The sequence below is a fragment of the Lagenorhynchus albirostris genome, chromosome 17 (genome assembly GCF_949774975.1).
Source record: "Lagenorhynchus albirostris chromosome 17, mLagAlb1.1, whole genome shotgun sequence".
NCBI lineage: Eukaryota > Metazoa > Chordata > Mammalia > Artiodactyla > Delphinidae > Lagenorhynchus > Lagenorhynchus albirostris.
In genome coordinates this window covers 25,834,025-25,853,969 of record NC_083111.1, presented here as the reverse complement: position 1 = coordinate 25,853,969, position 19,945 = coordinate 25,834,025, and positions in this window count along the sequence as shown.

The following is a 19,945-nucleotide window of genomic DNA, read 5'->3' as shown; positions in this document are numbered from 1 at the left end:
TTATTTGGAAGAAAATTATCTTCTGCTTTATGTAGCAAATATTTGTCTTTAGTTTTCATACCTATAATTGCAGTTTAGTCAATAGCTACCAAAAGATCTTGCAGAATAATTTTATGGCTTTGGGACTCCTGAGAAGAGGATATCAAAACTTGATTTCTATGATGTAGAATGAACTAGTTCAATACAATTTGCTGTTTAGGTTAATTATGGTAGGTCACAATACTATTTGTGTTAATCATCAAAAGCACTCTGTATTATTAATTATGTTAAATTCCCATTGTAAATGTCCACACCATGTTTATTAAGTCCTTTATAATTTATTCAGAAATATTAATTCATAACCTACTATACTTGGTTTAGAAAATAGAAATGAAAAATGTATAGTCCCAGGATAAAGGGAAGCAATGAATCCAGCATTGCAATGCAAGAAGGACTTAGAGTACCAGTCTGGTTGAATAGGAAAGAAAGGAGACTTGTCTAGAACATAATTTATTTGACTTTCACCCACTTTTATTTAGACTTTATATTTAGTTTTTGCAGTGGATTGGGGCACACTGATAGAGATGAGGATCAGACTACCTTCCTTCCCAATTTCCTACCAACATACCAATCCCTACCTCAAGGATGTTGCAATGCAAGGAATGAATAGAAAGGAAGAAGGAAGTTGCAATTCAATGATCTAAGAAGACAGTCTAGCAGTCATCTTGTAGAAAAGTTATCAAATTTGGAATATGACCAGTGGAAAACAGTTTTCCAAACATCTATGTAGAAGAGAATAATAGCACTCCTGGAAGAAGGAAAAAATTATTCCAGAAATGATACATCTCTGCAAAAGAAATGCTAACTATGCTTTGTATATAGTATGTGAAAGATAAACATAAATAGATTGAAAACAAAGAAGGTAAAGAAGTGACAAGTACCATAGGTCTTATAGGTCATACTATAATCATGAGCATTATATGAGGACAAGCAGCCAAAGAAAATAAATCACATTCATGTTTGAGAAGAACCACTTTGCCCAAATTATGTAAAATGAATGAGAATGCAGATGGGGAGGCAGAGAGTAGAATCTGTATAACAATTCAGAGAGATAAAATAATGTTATAAATTATATAAGATAATAGCAGTATATAACACTAAAATAAGGTATTAGGAAAAGAAGAAACACTGCAGTTAACTTTTAAGAATTATTTTAAATAATGTAATCAAATGTTTTTTTAATTGAAATAGCATTGCCTTACAATATTATATTAGTTTCAGATGTACAAAATAGTGATTTGATTTGTTTATAGATTATATTCCATATAAAGTTATTATAAAGTGTTGGCTATATTTACTGTGCTGTACATTACATCCTGTAAAACATTTATTTTATACCTAGTAGTTTGTATCTCTTACTCCTTTACACCTATCTTGTCCCTCTCCCCACCACTCTGCTCACTGGTAATCAACAGTTTGTTCTCTGTAAATCTGTTTCTATTTTATTATTCATTCATTTGTTTTATTTTTTTAGATTCCACATATAAAATAAAACAGAGTGTTTGTCTTTCTCTTTTGGACTTACTTAACTAAACATAATACCCTCACATCCATACATGTTGTTGCAAATGGCAAAATTTCATTCCTTTTTATATCCATATCTGTCTATATATCTATGTATCTATCTATCCATATATCAATGTATCTACCACATCTTCTTTATCCATCCATCTGTTGATGGACACTTAAGTTGATTCCATATTTTATTGGTGTATATAAAGCTGCTGTGACCAATGGGGTGCATATATTTTCCCAAATTAGTGTTTTTATTTTCTCCAGATATATACACAACAGTGGAATTGCTGGATCATATTGTAGTTCCATCTTTAACTTTTAGAGGAAACTCTTTACAGTTTTCCATAGTGGCTGTACCAATTTACAATCGCACCAACAATGCACTATGGTTCCCTTTTATCCAAATCCTCACCAATACATGTTTTTGGCTTTTGGATGATAGTCTTTCTGACAGGTGTGAGGTGATATTTCACTGTGGTTTTGATTTGCATTTCCCTGATGATTAGTGATGTTGAATATATTTTCATGTGCCTGTTGGCTACCTGTATATCTTCTATGGAAAAATGGTTATTCAGGGCCTTTACTTATTTTTTAGTTGGGTTATTTGTTATTTTTATATTGAGTTGTACACGTTCATTATATATTGCATATTAACCCCTTATCAGACATATTGTTTGCAAATAGTGACAGTTTTATTTCTTCCCTTCCAATTTGGATGCCTTTTATTTATTTTTTCTTATCTAACTGCTGTGGCTAGGACTACTAATACCATGTTAAATATAAATGGTGAGAGTGGGCATCCTTATCTTATTCCTGATTTTGGAAGAAAAGCTTTTAGCTTTTCATTGTGTGAGTATGATGTTAACTACATGTTTATCATGAATAACCTTTATTATGTTGAGATATATTTCCACTATACAAACTTTGGTGAGTTTTTATAATGAAGAGGTGTTGAATTTTGTGTTATTTCTGCATCTATTGAGATGACCATGTGATTTTTCTCTGTCCTTTGTTTAATGTGGTGTATCACATTGATCAATTTGCATATATCAAACCATCCTTGCATCCCTGGGACAAATACAACTTGATCATGGTATATGATCATTTTTATGTGTAGTGTCTTTGATTTTCTTATCAGTGTAATGCTGGCCTCATAGAATGAGTTTGGGAGTGCCTTGTTCTCTTTTATTTTTTGGAATAGTTTGAAAAGATAGGTATTAATTCCTCTTTATATACTTTGTAGAATTCCCCTGTGAGGCTGTCCCATCCTGGACTTGTTTGTTGGCAGATTTTTGACTACTCATTCAATTTCAATATTTGTATTAAGTCTGTTCATGTTATATATTTCTTCCTGATTCAGTCTGGGAAAGTGGTGTGTTTCTAGGAATTTATCTATCTTTTTTAGGTTTTCTAAATTGTTGGTGTATAACTGCTCTTAGTGTTCTTTTATAATTGATTAGCTTTCTGTGATATCAGTTGTGACTTCTCTTTCATTTCTAATTTTGTTTATTTGTGTCCTTTCTCATTTTTATTAATGAGCCCGGCTCAAGGCTTATTGATTTATTTTTTTTCAAAAATACAGCTCTTGGTTTGGGCTTCCCTGGTGGCACAGTGGTTGAGAGTCTGCCTGCCAATGCAGGGGACATGGGTTCGTGTTCTTGTCCAGGAAGATCCCACATGCCACAGAGCAGCTAGGCCCGTGAGCCATGGCTGCTAAGCCTGCATGTCTGGAGCCTGTGCTCTGCAATGGGAGAGGCCACAACAGTGAGAGAACTTTATACCACACACCAAAAAATAAATAAATAAAATACACAGTTTTTGGTTTCTATGATCTTTCCTGTTTTTTTTTTGTCTCTATTTTATTTATTTCCACGCTAATCTTTATTATTTTCTTTCTTACACTAATTATTGGATTTGCTTGCTCTTCTCTTTCTAATTCCTTTAGATGATTGGTTAGGTTGTTTATTTGTGATTTTTCTTATTTCTTTAGGAAGGTCTGTATTGCTATAAACTTCCCTCTTAGAACTGTTTTTGCTGTTTCTCATAGATTTTGGAAAGTTGTGTTTTATTTTCACTTGCCTCAAAATATTTTCTGATCTTTTCTTTGGTTTATTCATTGTCCCATTGTTTTTTAGTAACATGTTCTTCAGTATTCACGTTTGTGGGGCTTTTTTTCTCCACTTTTCTCCTTGTAATTGATGTCTAATTTCAAATCTTTGTAAAAGATGTTTGATAACATTTCTATCTTCTTAAACTTGTTGAGACTTCTTTTGTGGCCTAGCATGTGATCTGTGCTGGAGAAAGTTCCATAAACACTTGAAAATAATATGTATTCTGTTGTTTTCTGGAAGGAATATATTTTTGATTGGAGCACTTAGTCCATTTAAAGTGATTACCTGTAACTATACCTACTTGATTTAAACAGATAGTCATTTAAGTTCAAACACATTCTAAAGAATGTATATTTTTTAAACTCCCTTCCCACCCATTTTGTGTTTTTTTAAATTAATTTATTTATTTTTGCTGTGTTGGGTCTTCATTTCTGTGCAAGGGCTTTCTCTAGTTGTGGAAAGCAGGGGCCACTCTTCATCATGGTGTGCAGGCCTCTCACTATCGCGGCCTCTCTTGCTGTGGAGCACAGGCTCCAGACACGCAGGCTCAGTAGTTGTGGCTCACGGGCCTAGTTGCTCCACGGCATGTGGGATCCTCCCAGACCAGGGCTCTAACCCATGTCCCCTGATTACCAGGCAGATTCTCAACTGCTGCACCACCAGGGAAGCCCCCATTTTGTGTTTTTACTGTCATATTTTACATCTTCGTGCCTGTCCCTTAATGATTTATTTTACAGTTGATTTTACAATTTTTGACTTTTGTACTAAGTTTATACATTTTTTAACTTTTGTACTAACTTATTAAGTGGTTCATCCATTGCCTTTACTATTATTTGCTTTTACCCATGGGATTTTCCCTTTCTATATTTTCTTATTTCTCGTTATGGCCATTTTTTTTTTCACTCAAAGAAAACCCTTCAATATTTATTGTAATATTGGTTTAGTAGTGATTAACTCTTAGTTTTTTATGTGTTTTTTGTTTGTTTGTTTGTGTTTTGCTCTGGGAAACTCTTTATTTCTTCTTTAATTCTGATTGATAACCTTGCTAGGTAGAGTACTGTTCATTGTAAGATTTTTCTTTTAAAACTTTAAATATATCATGCCACTCACTTCTCTCTTTCAAATTTTCTGCTTAAAAATCAGCTGACTGCCTTATTGTTGGGGAGTGGTGTCCCTTTCATGTTACTATTTGTTTTTCACTTACTGCCTTTAAAATTCTCTTCTTTTTCTTTCACTTTTGCCATTTTACTTATGTCTTGGTGAAGATCTCTCTGGTTCATCTTGTTTGAGACTCTCTGTGGTTCTTGTACCTTGATATCTGTTTCCTTCTTCAGGTTCAGGAAGATTTTAGCCCTAATTTCATCAAATAGATTTTCTGCCCCTTTTTTTCTTTCTTCTCCTTCTGGCACCACTATAATAAGAATGCTAGTACCCTTGATGTTGTCCATGAAGTCCTTTAAACTATCTTCACTTTAAATAACTCTTTTCTGCTTTTGTTGTTCTGATCGGGTGATTTCCACTATTCAATCTTCAAGATAACTACGCTTTCTTCTGTATCACTTAATGCTATTAATTCCTTCTAGTGTATTTTTCATTTCAGTTTTTGTATTCTTCATCTTTGGCTGGCTCTTTTTTATATTTTCTAGTTTTTTTGCTGAGTTCTCTCTCTGTCTATTATTTCTCAAGATCAGTTAGCATTCTTATTACTATTGCTTTGAACTCTTTATCAGGTAAATTATTTATCTCTATTGGTAGGGTATTTTCTAGAGGTTTTATCTTGTTCATTCATTTGAAACATATTCCTCTATTTTCTCATTTTGTTTAACTTTCTGTTTTTCTCTATGAAATTAGGTGAAACTGTTAACTTTCCAGGTCTTGAAGGCATGCCCTTGGGTGGGACCATCCCTACACAATCTGCCTGTGCCTTGTATCTTTGGTGGGAGAAAGTTGGATTTGATATTATCACAAGTTGAGTCCCCCTTTGGTGTGCACTGGTGGCTGCTGCTTTGGAGCAGAACTGGATATAGAGGTGCTGGAACCTGTGCCAGTTGTAAAGAAGGTTTTCTCTTAGGCTTATTGCCAGTCACTGCCCTATATGGATTGGGACTGGGTCCCAAGCCACTGGAGAAGGAGCCCTGAGGGAATTGACTTCTCCCTGGTACAACAGCAGTCTCTACCTTGGTTGGGGGTGTGGACAGGGCCCCAGGTCTTGGGGCCACAATTCTGAGCTTGTTCCACTCTTTCTGTGACATGTCTGCCTTAGTTAGAGACTGGATAATGGCCACAGGGGTTGAAGCTGCAACACTGAACTGCTTCTGCTCCTTCCTAAGTGTGTACATGTACACACCTCCTAGAAATGTCAATCTCTTTCCTGGCCAGAGGCAGGGCCAGGGCCCAAGCTGGCTTAGTTCCCTCCATGTATGTGCACATTTTTTGGCAATTGTGGCTTCCATTTTAGTAAGAAGTAATCCTGGAGCAGGAAGTGCTGAAGCAGAAACCCAGTGCAGACTGAGGGGTATGAAGGAGTGGTCCTTGCAGGCCAGCCAGAACACTGATTTTCAATCTGCTGCCTCCTTGCTGGGACTGCACATAAGCAAATCTGTGCATTCATTCTTCAAGAGTGAAGTTTCAGATTCTTCCAGCCCTCTGGTAAAACCTACTGGTTTTCAAACCAACTAAGGGTATTCATATTTTGGTATTGAACCTCAGAGCTGAGGTGCTTAATATGTGGCTCAAATCCTTCACCCCCCAGGGAGAATCCATGAGCCTTTGTTATCACTTTCCTCTTCTATATTCCCTACTAGTGGTGTGGGTCCTGACTACATTATTTCTCCTTCTACCAGACCTCCTATGGATCTTTCTTTACAGCCTTGATTGTAGAAGAACTGTTCTACTAGTCTACAGGATGTTCTCAGCAAAAGCTGTTCTATATGAGGTTGTAATTTTGATGTGTTTGTGAGGGGGAATGAGCCCAGTGTCCTCCTACTCTGACATCTTGATCCATCTTCCTGTCTCAATTTATTTTTTAAGACAGTAACTTTAGCAAAAGTGAGAGACTTGGCTTAAAGCAGAGGGTATGAGTAGGGAAAGGCATTTTTGCCTTTCCCTACAATACAACTCATTGTTGATTGAAAGGCATCAATACAACAATGAGTTGTATTGATGCATATCATTCATATTGAATTGTGCCAAAACTAAAACATATATATATTGGAGGATTTTATACTAATAGTATTTTGTACATTGCATAAAATAATTTTATGATAATCACAACTTTACTTATAGAAAAAGTTTGCCATATTTTTATTGTTTTTAACCTAATAAAATAATTGGCTAAATCAAAAGTAACACAGTTAGGATGCTCACATGAGTAACTACCAATGAACAGTGTTATAAAGGAGTCACTTGATATAACTGCTGCTATCTCTGTACCACAAAGAAATGAAAAAATGAATGAAATAAGCAGTATATTTATAAAGAATATGCATTTATACATATGAGCACTCTCTTGAGCAGCATGAAATGTATATTTCTATTAATCTAAAGATTCATTATATTTTAGTAACATTTCCTCTGTTTCCAATTCTATTTTAAACATCTCAAAAATTATTTTGTCATGCAATTTATAACCAACTGTTCCTAATTCACTGGCCTCATAAAAACTGTTCTCTTTCTTACCTCTCACCTTCTATCTGTATTTCCTTGATATGTAACATTTCACTAGCCTCCTTAAAGCAGGGCATTTGTTTCCTCCAGAGCTTGGAATGTAATATAAAGTAAATGGAGGATTGGTATAAAAGAACACCTGTGCAGTAATGAGATAAAAGGAGAAGTCTGAATGAATAAAAACACAGAACATCTAGTCCATCTTGCTTCCTTAAATTTGCAGAGAAAAGTAATATATTAACTGGTTTAGTAAATAGCAATCCACATAGAGAATATCATTTTATGTTCCTTACTCTGAGATATTTTTCTAAAAGGGAATTTGACAGTAGAGTACAATAAGATTTTATAGCAAGGAAAATCTTTCAACTTGCAACCTGTGTTCTTTATTTGTAATAAGAATATGGGAAATGAAGGTTAATAGTGAAATTAAATTATATTACCTGAATTTTCTAAGTTGAACATTTGGAATAGGACCTAACATTTGTTTCTGTAATTGCCTCTCAGTTACATTCTCTTCATGAGGAATTTTTGTGAAATCAGTAAATAAATTTGTATAGTAATTACACTGGAACACATTTCTAGAAACTGCTATCTATAAGGTTTTAGATCCAAAGCACTTTTGTTAAGGGATTTATATGTATAATTGACTTCAAACCCTTTAGAATGAAGCAGAGCAGAGTAGATACTTCTCCTTTAGAATGCTAGGTTTGAGTGCCCATATAAAATTAATTATTTTTCCATAAGTAAGTGACATGTGATTTGATGAACTATCTAATCCATGTGAAAGACCCACATGGAGGGCAACTGTGTACAGAGCTCTGCTTCTCTTAACCCAGGTGTTAGGTAAGTATTCCCCTTTCATGTATTCCACTTGTTAAAGAAACAAAAGATGGATTAAACCTAATAATTTAAATATAGTTCTTAATGGAGGCAAAAAAGGATCATATTATCTATCAGGCTTATTTTCAGTCTAGTGATAAACATCTTTTCAAACACAAAAAAGTGTCTATGTGGTAACTCATAGGGCCTGCCCACATACCAATCTATCAATTGCTGTGTATCCAATAGGAAAGAGACTATCATTGTTCTTATGTGTGAATTAATTTTTAAACTTTGCCTATTTAGATTTTATCTAGTGTAATTATCTGATGTAATTCACCTGAGAATATGCTCCCCAAATATGTGACATATGAACTGACTTTTGCCTCTTCTGTGCTCAAAGTATTAATTAATCTATGGCCCATTAAACTCAGCTAAGACATAAGAACTTTCCTCAGCACCACAGTCTATGCAGTCGCAAATTACCAATAAGCTTTAGCACTCAATATGAACCATATTTTTCTGTTGTAATGTTAAAGAGACTATGAGAAAAGTTTTAAGATATGCTAAATCAAGCCACTCTGGACTTGCTAAAACATCTTTACTCCTGGATGAAAAAATAATTATTAACATCACCTGTTCTGCTATAAGACATTATAAGAATAACAGCCAACTAATTTCATGTTATTCAATTCTAGATTACACATGAATGTTTCCTTATGTTTAGAAACTTAAAAAGCATATAATAAAAAATAAATATCAGATACCTGTAATTTCACTGAAACCATAGTTTATTAAACCAGTTCGTGTTTACAAATTAATATAAGTTTTATAGCACTTTGCCTTTATCCCTATAAGACATATGTAAGCTGGACAGAGTAAGTTTGTCCTGGCTTGATATGTAAATAAGCTAAACTAAAGCTGTTTAATTTTGTGTGTGCTTATTGAAATTATGTAAAAAAGCTAATCAGAACTGGGGGCATCAAAACATTCAAAGGAGTTGTAAATGTAAAGTTAATTTGATTTGACAAGAAAAATAATATATTAAGTGATGTAAGGCATCATATATAATATAAGAATAAAATGTTATGAAATATACTACATTAAGGAATTTGAAACTGAAAGAAAATTTCCATGGAATTGAAATACCAGGCAGCAATATAAAAGAAACCATAACTGCAAAAAAGACACAAATTAAATCTATAATTAATTATGCTTATTTATACTGGTTGCTCATTTAAATAAAGGCAAATTCCATTTGATTTTCACATTAAAAAAGACCAATGACCTTAAAACTGACCCCTCCATGAAAATGTAGCAAACTTGTTAGCCAATTTAATGATCTGTATATGAAGTCAAAACGTTATAATCTCTTATTAGATGTCACTTATTGATTTCTTGCACTCATAATGACAATAAATGAGCTGAAAGAGGTTAAAAGGCAAAAGTTATGATTTAAGGAAAATGAACACTTCAGACGTATCATCACTATGAGACCCTGATTAATAAAAATTGAGCTAGTCAATTAATGTTGACATTTATTTTCTGTCATAAAATAAAAAGGATGAATAGGTTGATCTTATTCATTGCATTCTCCTAATCAGGCCCAAGGACTCTCATATTTTCCTATTTCTAATATCTTTGCTCCATATATTCCACTTCCAATTTAACGAGTTCCATTAGTAGCCTCTATAAAAAGGCAGCAACCAAAACTCAGTCAGGCAACATTTTCATGTGTCTTTCTTTGAAATTTTAGACATATATTCAAAATCATTCTTTTTAAAAAATTGCTATAAGTTCATATGCTTTCCAAGTGAAGGATGGAGTTTTCTAAAATCATTATAACACTTTTCTCTAATAACACAATTAATTTTTAGTATTATCCTCTAGATAAAAAGTTGTCTCATTTACTTTGTTTTGCAGAAAAACAGAGTTTAAATATAGGGTTAGGAAATACTTCTAGAAATTTAGAAAGAAGAATATTCTTTATAGATAATGCATAAGTATTTGACAAAACCTCACTCAGTAAAGCAACAAGGATTAGCAGAACTGCTCATATATGCGAAATCTGAGAACACATGTGGTAATATTTATTTTAGTGAGGAAATTTGCACAATTTTTAAGAGCATAAACTTTGATACAAGACACATTTTATGTTTTAAATTTTAAACTACAGTAACTGATTAGTTGTGTGACCTTTGGCTAGTTACATAACCTTTATAAACTCACTTTATAAAGTGAGGAAACTGATGGTGTCTATATAATTCATTAATGAATGAAATACACATATCAAGGTGCTTCACAGATGAAAGGCATTCAATGATTGTCAATTGTTATAGTTACTACTTTTTACAATACTTTGGTTTAAAATTCAGGCTTTTGAAAAATATAAGAAACTTTTAAAGGAAGAAAGTCCATAGCTTTTGCATTTCAGTAGGTAGATAAAATTTACCATCTTCACAACTAACAAAATTATTTATTTACTGAATGAATCTATAATTTGGTGAAATAACTTTAAGTGGTGTGTGATTTAATTAGAGATTAATTTCCATGCATATAGATAGTCATTTTTTTCAGCACAATTTTAAAAAGCCAGACAGCCTCCACTATTTTTTTTTCAAATTATTCAAAAATTAATTGGGCATAAACAATTCCGGGGTAGTGGAGTAAATATCCTTTAAAATTGCTACTGCATAAAAATAAACACATAGGCAACAATTTTTAACATCAACATTTTAAGAAACCTGGGAACTAACCAGATTTGTCACAGTCCAAGAATGATTAGTTAAGAAAAATGGTTTAATTGCTGTAAGAACAGTGAGCTTCGTGGAATTATTAATTTGTCAGATTAACACTTCCTTCTATCCAGATTCATGGTAGCTTTGAAAATCAATAATTTTTCAACATCCGTGAGTGTGAAAAAGAACAACCTGACAGCCACAGGAGGGGATAAATGGGTTTTAAGTTCATGCAAATTTGCATACCCAGATTGTCACTATTTGACTGGTCTGGCAGCTCTGTGAAAAGCTCTGTTTTCAGAATTTGTCTTTATTTGATTTTATTTAGAATCACATCTGTGTAAAAGGCCCTATTTCCCTGGCACTTGTCAAAAAACAGAGACAACTGTTCAAAATCACATCTGACTGAAACAGTGAGACCAGTTGGGGCTAAGAAGAGGCTGACCAACAAAGATAAATAAAAAAAAAAAATAGGAGAATAAGATGGGCATAGAAAGCTTGGAAAATATTTATAATATTTATTGAATCTAGAAGACCATACAAATTTGCAGGGTTGTGCACATGCTTAGGACAGACTTGAGAAAATCCTAATTATTCACCTTTGGCTGACTTTAAGAATATGCACAAGCAGAAAGTGAGGTCTAAGTCACAGTTGTAAAGTACCCGCTGGAGCAAAGAACATATGTCACTACACATACACAGAGTCCCTCTACACCCACCCCCTCAAAAGATGGGAGATTTATTAAGTCAATGAATTAAAGGAAATTTCTGTCCGATTATTACTGACTCTGCGAACTGAGAAGAGACTGCAGTGATCACACTGAGAAATAACACAGACTTTATGGAATTATTCTAGTAAAATCATTAAACAAATAAATAGTAATAGTGACAAAAAACAAATATAAACTGTGAGCAAGGGGAAATCTGATTTCCAGAGTCACCATATTATATTATTTAGAATGTCCTATTAACAAAAATCAAGAGTAACTTAAAGGAATAGGAAAATATGATCAATACACAGGCAAAAAATCAGTCAATAGAGACTGCTCTTGAGAAAGCCCAGATGTTAAATTGATTGAGACAGATCTAAATCAGCTGTTATATACTTGGTTAGAGAACTAAAGGAAATCATGGTCACAGTATGAAAGTAGAGAACAATGTCTCACTGAATAGACAATATCAATAAAGAGACATAAATAATAAAAACCATTTAGCAAAAGCTAATAGAATGGAAGGGAGATAAGAAAAATTCAACAGTATTAGCTAAGGACTTCAATAACCTATTGATTTAATTGATTTCTCTATTGTTTTCTCTTTTCACTTTCATCAAAATCTGCTCTTATATTTATCATTTTCTTGTTTTGGATTTAACTCTTTTTCTAGTTTATTAAGCTAAAAGCTTATATCACTGACTTGAGAACTTATTTCAGTTTTAATACATGCATATAAGCATTGAATATCAGCATGCTATAAATTTTAATGTACAGAATATGAACTGGAAAAGAATATATATTCTGCTATTGTTGGGTGGTGTGTTATATAAATTTCATATGTTTCACATTGGTGCATAGTGTCATTCAGACCTTCTAATTTGAATATATCTATTTCTCTTTTAGTTCTAACAATTGTTTCTTTATAAAGTTCTGTGGTCAGGTGCAAATGGCTTAGAATTATTATGTCTCATTACTGAGTTTGCCCTCTTATCAATCTGTAATGTCCCTCTTTATCCTTGAAAACATTCCTTGTTATGAAGAAAATTTGTCTAATATTAGTATGGCCAATTCAGTTTACTTTTGTTTGCATGGTGTATCTTCTTCCAAGCTTGTAATTTTAATGTAGGTCTTTATATATATATATATATATAGTAGTTTATTCTAGATAGCCTATAGTTGGTAATTTTTATGTAATTTGGTAATTTTTCTTTTATTTTGGTATATTTACATAAGTTGCATTTAACTATTATAGTTAATCAAATACAATTAATACATCCTGTTTATTGATATAATCTGGGGCTACCATTTTATTATTTTAAATTTGTTTGTTCCCTTTGGTTTTTATTATGGTTCCTCCTTCCTACCTACATTTGGATTACTTGGATATTTTTATTATTATAATTTTTCTATTTGCATAAATTAGTAATGTGTGTTTTTAGTGGTTGCTGTAAGCCTCACAATATAAATACCTAATCATTCACAGATTTCTTAGTTAATATTTTACCAAAATAATTAAAATATCAAGCCTTAAAACCATATAGGCACTCGTCATCCCATCTTTACATTATAGTTGCCATAATTATTGTATTTATACACACTGGAAATTTACCTGTGTTTGAATTTTTTTGTTTCAATTGTTGTACACATTTTAGCCATAAGAAAATCAGTGTTTTATATTTACACAGATATTGCTATATCATATCATGCTTTATGTTTAAAGTTCCAAGTTTATCTCTGGTTTTATTTGCCTTTTGTCTGAAAAGTAGGGTCTGTGTGTATGTGTGTCTGTGGAGAGAGAAAGAACACTTCATCTCGGGAAAAATTTCCTTAGTTTTCCTTTATTTGATAATATATTTCAATTTCATTTCTACATGATATTATCATTTTATACAGAATTGTGCATTGACAATTCTATTTTTCAACACTTTAAATTTGTTGTTCCATTGTCACTGGAATTGTTACTCATCGAAATTTTGTTCCTTTCTATGTAAAACGTCATTATGCTCTGGCTGCTTTCAAAACTTTTTCCTTATCTTTGGCTTTCAGAAATATTATTTTGTGATACATGCGAATGTACTTATTTGAGTTGAGCTTATTTAGGGTTTGCTGAGTTACCCGAAACTTTATATTTTTCACAAAAAAATTACAAACGTTGGTGATTACTTATTCCACTATTGCCTTCAGAACCTGTCTTTTCATATTCTCCTTCTGGTCCTCATGCAATATAAATATTAGATCTTTTAATATTGTCCCATAACTTCTTATCAATATTTTCAGTTGTTTTTCTCTGTTCTTCTTAATAGATAATTACTATTATCTATCTTCCTTTATTTAATGGAATATTTTCCTGTCATTTCCATTTTTTCTATTTATCTCCATTCTACTATTTAGTCCACTGAGTAAATGTGTTATTTTAGATATTATATAATTCAATTCCACATTTTTATTTGGTTCTTTTTTCACATAATTTCTACTTCTCTTCTGAGAATGTCTATCTTTTTTATTCATTTTGAGAGCCTTTACTTTTATCTCATTGAGTACTCTTATAAGAGCTGCTTTAATATGTTTGTCTTATAATCCCCAATTTTGAGTCATTAAAGTGTTGGCATACTCATTGACTTTTCTCTTGTTTCTTTAAATGATGTTATGAATTTTATCATGAACATTTTTAATATTATGTTTTGAGATACTGGGCTCTGTTAAAATCTGAAAAACACTGACTGTTGTTTCTTTGCTTGTTTGTTTTAGTATGCAATTAATCCATTTGGGCTGAACATATAATTTTGGTCTCATCTGGTAGATGTGATTTCAATGACTCTTCTATGATGCTATGAGTTTGTCCTTGATATATGTCATTCAGAGATTAACGTGTGACTTGCTTAAATAGTTTATATTGTAGTTTGAACTTCTCTGTTTTGCTATGTTGTTTTGGATCTGTCTCAACTTCTGTTTTCTCTTCTCTGTGAATAACTGCATAATATCCTGCTCACCGGGGACCTCTTTTTCAGTTTACTAGCTTAAATCCTGAGTTTCTCTCATGGCTATAACTGGCTACAGAGCATAACTAGGACCTGCCTTTATGACAGGATTAGGCAAGAATAATTAAGAGAAAAAACTAATAAAAATTGAAGAAGACACTTTTAAAAGAATAAAAACACTGGGAGAAAATATTTGCAAGGTGCATATCTGATAAGAGACTGGTATCCAAAATATTCAAAGATTCTTAAAGGTCAACAATAAGAGAACAAACAATACAGTTTAAAAGTGGGCAGAAAATATGAATAGACTTTTCACCAAATAATATATACAGATGGAAACTAAGCATATGCAAATATGCTCAACATTATATGTCACCAGAGAGTTGCAATCTAAGACAATAATGAGATATCACTATTCACTTATTAGAATGGCTAAAATCAAAAACACTGACAATACCAAAAGCTGGCAAGAATGTGAAACATAAAGACATACTAGTCATTGCTGGAAGGAATGCAAAATGTTATAGTCACTTTGAAATACAGTTTCCCAGTATCTTGCAAAACAAAACAAACCCTTATAATAGTCTCTAGCAATCAGTCTTCTCGGTATTTACACAAATAAGTTGAAAACTTATATCCACACAAAATCCCATACATATGTTTATAGAAGCATTGTTTATAATTGCCTAAACTTGGAAGCAACTGAAATGTCCTTTGGTAGGTGAATGTATAGACGGAGGAATATTTATACTGTGGAATATTATTCAGCCATAAAAAAGACATGGACTGCCAAGTCACAAAAAATGTAGAAGAACATTAAATTCATACTGTTAGGTGAAAGAAGCCAATTTGAAAAGGGTACATACTGAATGAATCCAATTATGTAATATTCTGGAAAAGAGAAAACTTATGGAGACTTGAAAAAAACTGGTGGTTGACAGGGACTGGGGTTGGGGAGAGAAAGAGCAATTAATATGTAGAACACAGGGGATTTTTAGGGGAGTGAAATTATTCTGTATGATAACTGAAATATGTCATTAAACATGTGTCAAAACCTATATAATGTACAACACAGAGAATAAACCTAAATGTGATTTATGGAGTTCTGTCAATAATAATGTATCGATATTGACTCATCAATTATAAAAAAGGTAGTACACAAATGCAAGATGTTAATAATAGAAGAGACCATGGGAGGAGGAGGACTTAACCTGCTATAAATATAAAGTCAGAGTTGAGGAAGATGGCGGAAGAGTAAGACGTGGAGATCACCTTCCTCTCCAAAGATGCATCAGAAATACATCTACACGTGGAACTGCTCCTATAGAACACCCACTTAACGCTGGTAGAAGACCTCAGACCTCCCAAAAGTCAAGAAACTCCCCATGTACCTGGGTAGAATAGGGACGGGACCAGCACCAGTGGGAAGGAGCTGTTAAGGAGGAAAGGTTTCCACACACTAGGAAGCCACTTCATGGGCGGAGACTGCAGGTGGCAGAGGGGGGAAGCTTCAGAGCTGCGGAGGAGAGCGCAGCAACAGGGGTGTGGAGGGCAAAGCAGAGAGATGCCTGCACAGAGGATACCTGCACAGGGCAAAGAGGAGGATGCCTGCACAGACTGGCACTAACCAGCCTGAGAGGCTTGTCTGCTTCCCCACTGGGGCGGGCGGAGGCTGGGAGCTGAGGCTCGGGCTTCAGTCGGATCCCAGGGAAAGGACTGGGGTTGGTGGCGTGAACACAGCCTGAAGAGGTTAGTGCACCACGGCTAGAAGGGAGGGAATCAGGGAAAAAGTCTGGAGCTGCCGTAGAGGCCAGAAACTTTTTCTTCCCTCTTTGTTTCCTGGTGTGCGAGGAGAGGGGATTAAGAGTGCTGCTTAAAGGAGCTCCAGAGACGGGCACAGCTGCAGCTAACAGCACGGACACCAGAGACAAGCATGAGATGCTAAGGCTGCTGCTGCTGCCACCAAGAAGCCTGTGTACAGCACAAGTCAGTCTCCACACCTCCCTTCCAGGGAGACTGTGCAACTCGCCATTGCCAGGGTCCCGTGATCCAGGGACAATTCCCAGGGAGAATGCACAGCATGCCTCAGGCTGGTGCAATGTCATGTTGGCCTCTGCTGCTGCAGGCTCAGCCGGCATCCATACCTCTCCCTCATCTCAGCCTGAGTGAGCCAGAGCCCCTGAAACATCAGCTCCTTTAACCCCGTCCTGTATGAGTGAAGAAAAGATGCCCTCAGTTGACCTACATGCAGAAGCGGGTCCAAATACAAAGCTGAACTCCTGGAGCTGTGCGAACAAAGAAGAGAAAGGGAAATTTCCCCGAGAAGCCTCAGTAGCAGTGGATTAAATCTCCACAATCAACTTGATGTACCCTGCACATGTACATGTGTAATACCTGAATAGACAACAAATCATCCAAAATTGAGTAGGTGGACTTTGAGAGCAAGATGTATTAATTTTTTCCCCTTTTCCTCTTTTTGTGAGTGTGTATGTGTATGCTTCTGTGTGAGATTTTGTGTGTATAGCTTTGCTTTCACCATTTATCCTAGGGCTCTGTCCATCCATTTTTTTGCTTTTTTTTTTTTTGGTTTTATTTTTTCACTTAAAAAAAATTCTCTTAATAATTATTTTTTTATTTTTTATTTTAATAACGTTATTTTACTTTATCTTATTTTATTCTATTTCTTTCTTTCTACTTATTCTTTTTATTCTGAGTGGTGTGGATGAAAGGCTCTTGGTGCTCCAGCCAGAAGTCAGTGCTGTGTCTCTGAGGTGGGAAAGCCAACCTCAAGACACTGGTCCACAAGAGACCTCCCAACTCCATGTAGTATCAAATGGCGACAATCTCCCAGAGATCTTCATCTCAACACCAACACCCAGCTTCACTCAACGACCAGCAAGCTACAGTGCTGGACACCCTATGACAAACAACTAGCAAGACAGGAACACAACCACACCCATTATCAGAGAGGCCAACTAAAATCATAATAAGGCCACAGAAACCCCAAAACACACCACCAGACGTGGACCTGCCCACCAGAAAGACAAGATCCACCTTCAACCGCAAGAACACAGGCACTAGTCTCCTCCACCAGGAAGCCTACACAACCCACTGAACCAAATTGACCCACTATGGACAGACACCAAAAGCAAAGGGAACTATGGACCTGCAGGCTGCAAAAAGGAGATCCCAAACAGAGTAAGATAAGCAAAATGAGAAGACAGAAAAACACACAGCAGATGAAGGAGCAAGATAAAAACCCACCAGATCTAACAAATGAAGAGGAAATAGGCAGTATACCAGAAAAAGAATTCAGAATAATGATACTAAAGATGATCCAAAATCTTGGAAATAGAATAGACAAAATGCAAGAAACATTTAACAAGGACCTAGAAGAACTAAAGAGAGAACAAGCAACAATGAACAACACAATAAATGAAATTAAAAAATACTCTAGAAGGGATCAATAGCACAATAACTGAGACAGAAGAATGGATAAGTGACCTGGAAGATAAAGTGGTGGAAATAACTACTGCAGAGCAGAATAAAGAAAAAAAGAATGAAAAGAACTGAAGACAGTCTCAGAGACCTCTGGAACAACATTAAACACACCAACATTAGAATTATTGGGGTCCCAGAAGAAGAAGAGTAAAAGAAAGGTACTGAGAAAATATTTGAAGAGATTATAGTTGAAAACTTCCCTAATATGGGAAAATAAATAGTTAATCAAGTCGAGGAAGCACAGAGAGTCCCATACAGGATAAATCCAAGGAGAAACACACCAAGACACATATTAATCAAACTATCAAAAATTAAATACAAACAAAACATAATAAAAGCAGCAAGGGAAAAACAACAAATAACACACAAGGGAATCCCCATAAGGTTAACAGCTGATCTTTCAGCAGAAACTCTGCAAGCTAGAAGGGACTGGCAGGACATATTTAAAGTGATGAAGGAGGAAAACTTACAACCAAGATTACTCTACCCAGCAAGGATCTCATTCAGATTTGATGGAAAAATTAAAACCTTTACAGAAAAGCAAAAGCTGAGAGTTCAGCATCACCAAACCATCTTTAAAACAACTGCTAAAGGAACTTCTCTAGGCAAGAAACACAAGAGAAGGAAAAGACCTATAATAACGAACACAAAACAATTAAGAAAATGGGAATAGGAACATATATAGCGATAATTACTTTAAATGTAAATGGATTAAATGCTCCCACCAAAAGATACAGACAGGCTAAATAGATACAAAAACAAGAACCATTAATATGCTGTCTACAAGAGACCCACTTCAGACCTAGGGACACATATAGACTGAAAGTGAAGGGATGGAAAAAGTTATTCCATGCAAATGGAAATCAAAACATAGCTGGATTAGCAAGTCTCATATCAGATAAAATAGACTTTAAAATAAAGACAATTACAAGAGACAAAGAAGGACACTACATAATGATCAAGGGATCAATACAAGAAGAAGATATAACAATTGTAAATATTTATGCATCCAACATAAGAGCAGCTCAATGCATAAGGAAAACACTAACATCCATAAAGGGGAAATTGACAGTCAGACAATCATAGTAGGGGACATTCACACCCCACTTTCACCAATGAACAGATCATCCAAAATGAAAATAAATAAGGAAAAACAAGCTTTAAATGATACATTAAACAAGGTGGACTTAATAGATATTTGTAGGACATTGCATCCCAAAACAACAGAATGCACTTTCTTTTCAAGTGCTCATGGAACATTCTCCCAGATAGATCATATCTTGGGTCACAGATCAAGCCTCGGTAAATTTAACATAATTGAAATTGTATCAAGTATCTTTTCCGACCACAGTGATATAAGACTAGATATCAATTATAGGAAAAGATCTGTAAAAAATGCAAACACATGGAGGCTAAACAATACACTGCTTAATAATGAAATGATCACTGAATAAATCAAAGAGGAAATCAAAAAATACCTAGAAACAAATGACAATGCAGACACAACGACCCAAAACCTATGGGATGCAACAAAGGCAGTTCTAAGAGGGAATTATATAGCAATACCATCCTACCTTAAGAAACAGGAAACATCTCAAATAAATAACCTAACCTTGAACCTAAAGCAATTAGAGAAAGAAGGACAAAAAAAACCCCAAAGTTAGCAGAAGGAAAAAAAATCATAAAGATCAGATCAGAAATAAATGAAAAAGAAATGAAGGAAAAAATAGAAATGATCAAAAAAACTAAAAGCTGGTTCTTTGAGAAGATAAACTAAATTGATAAACCATTAGCCAGACTCATCAAGAAAAAAGGGAGAAGACTGAAATCAATAGAATTAGAAATGGAAAAGGAGAAGTAACAAC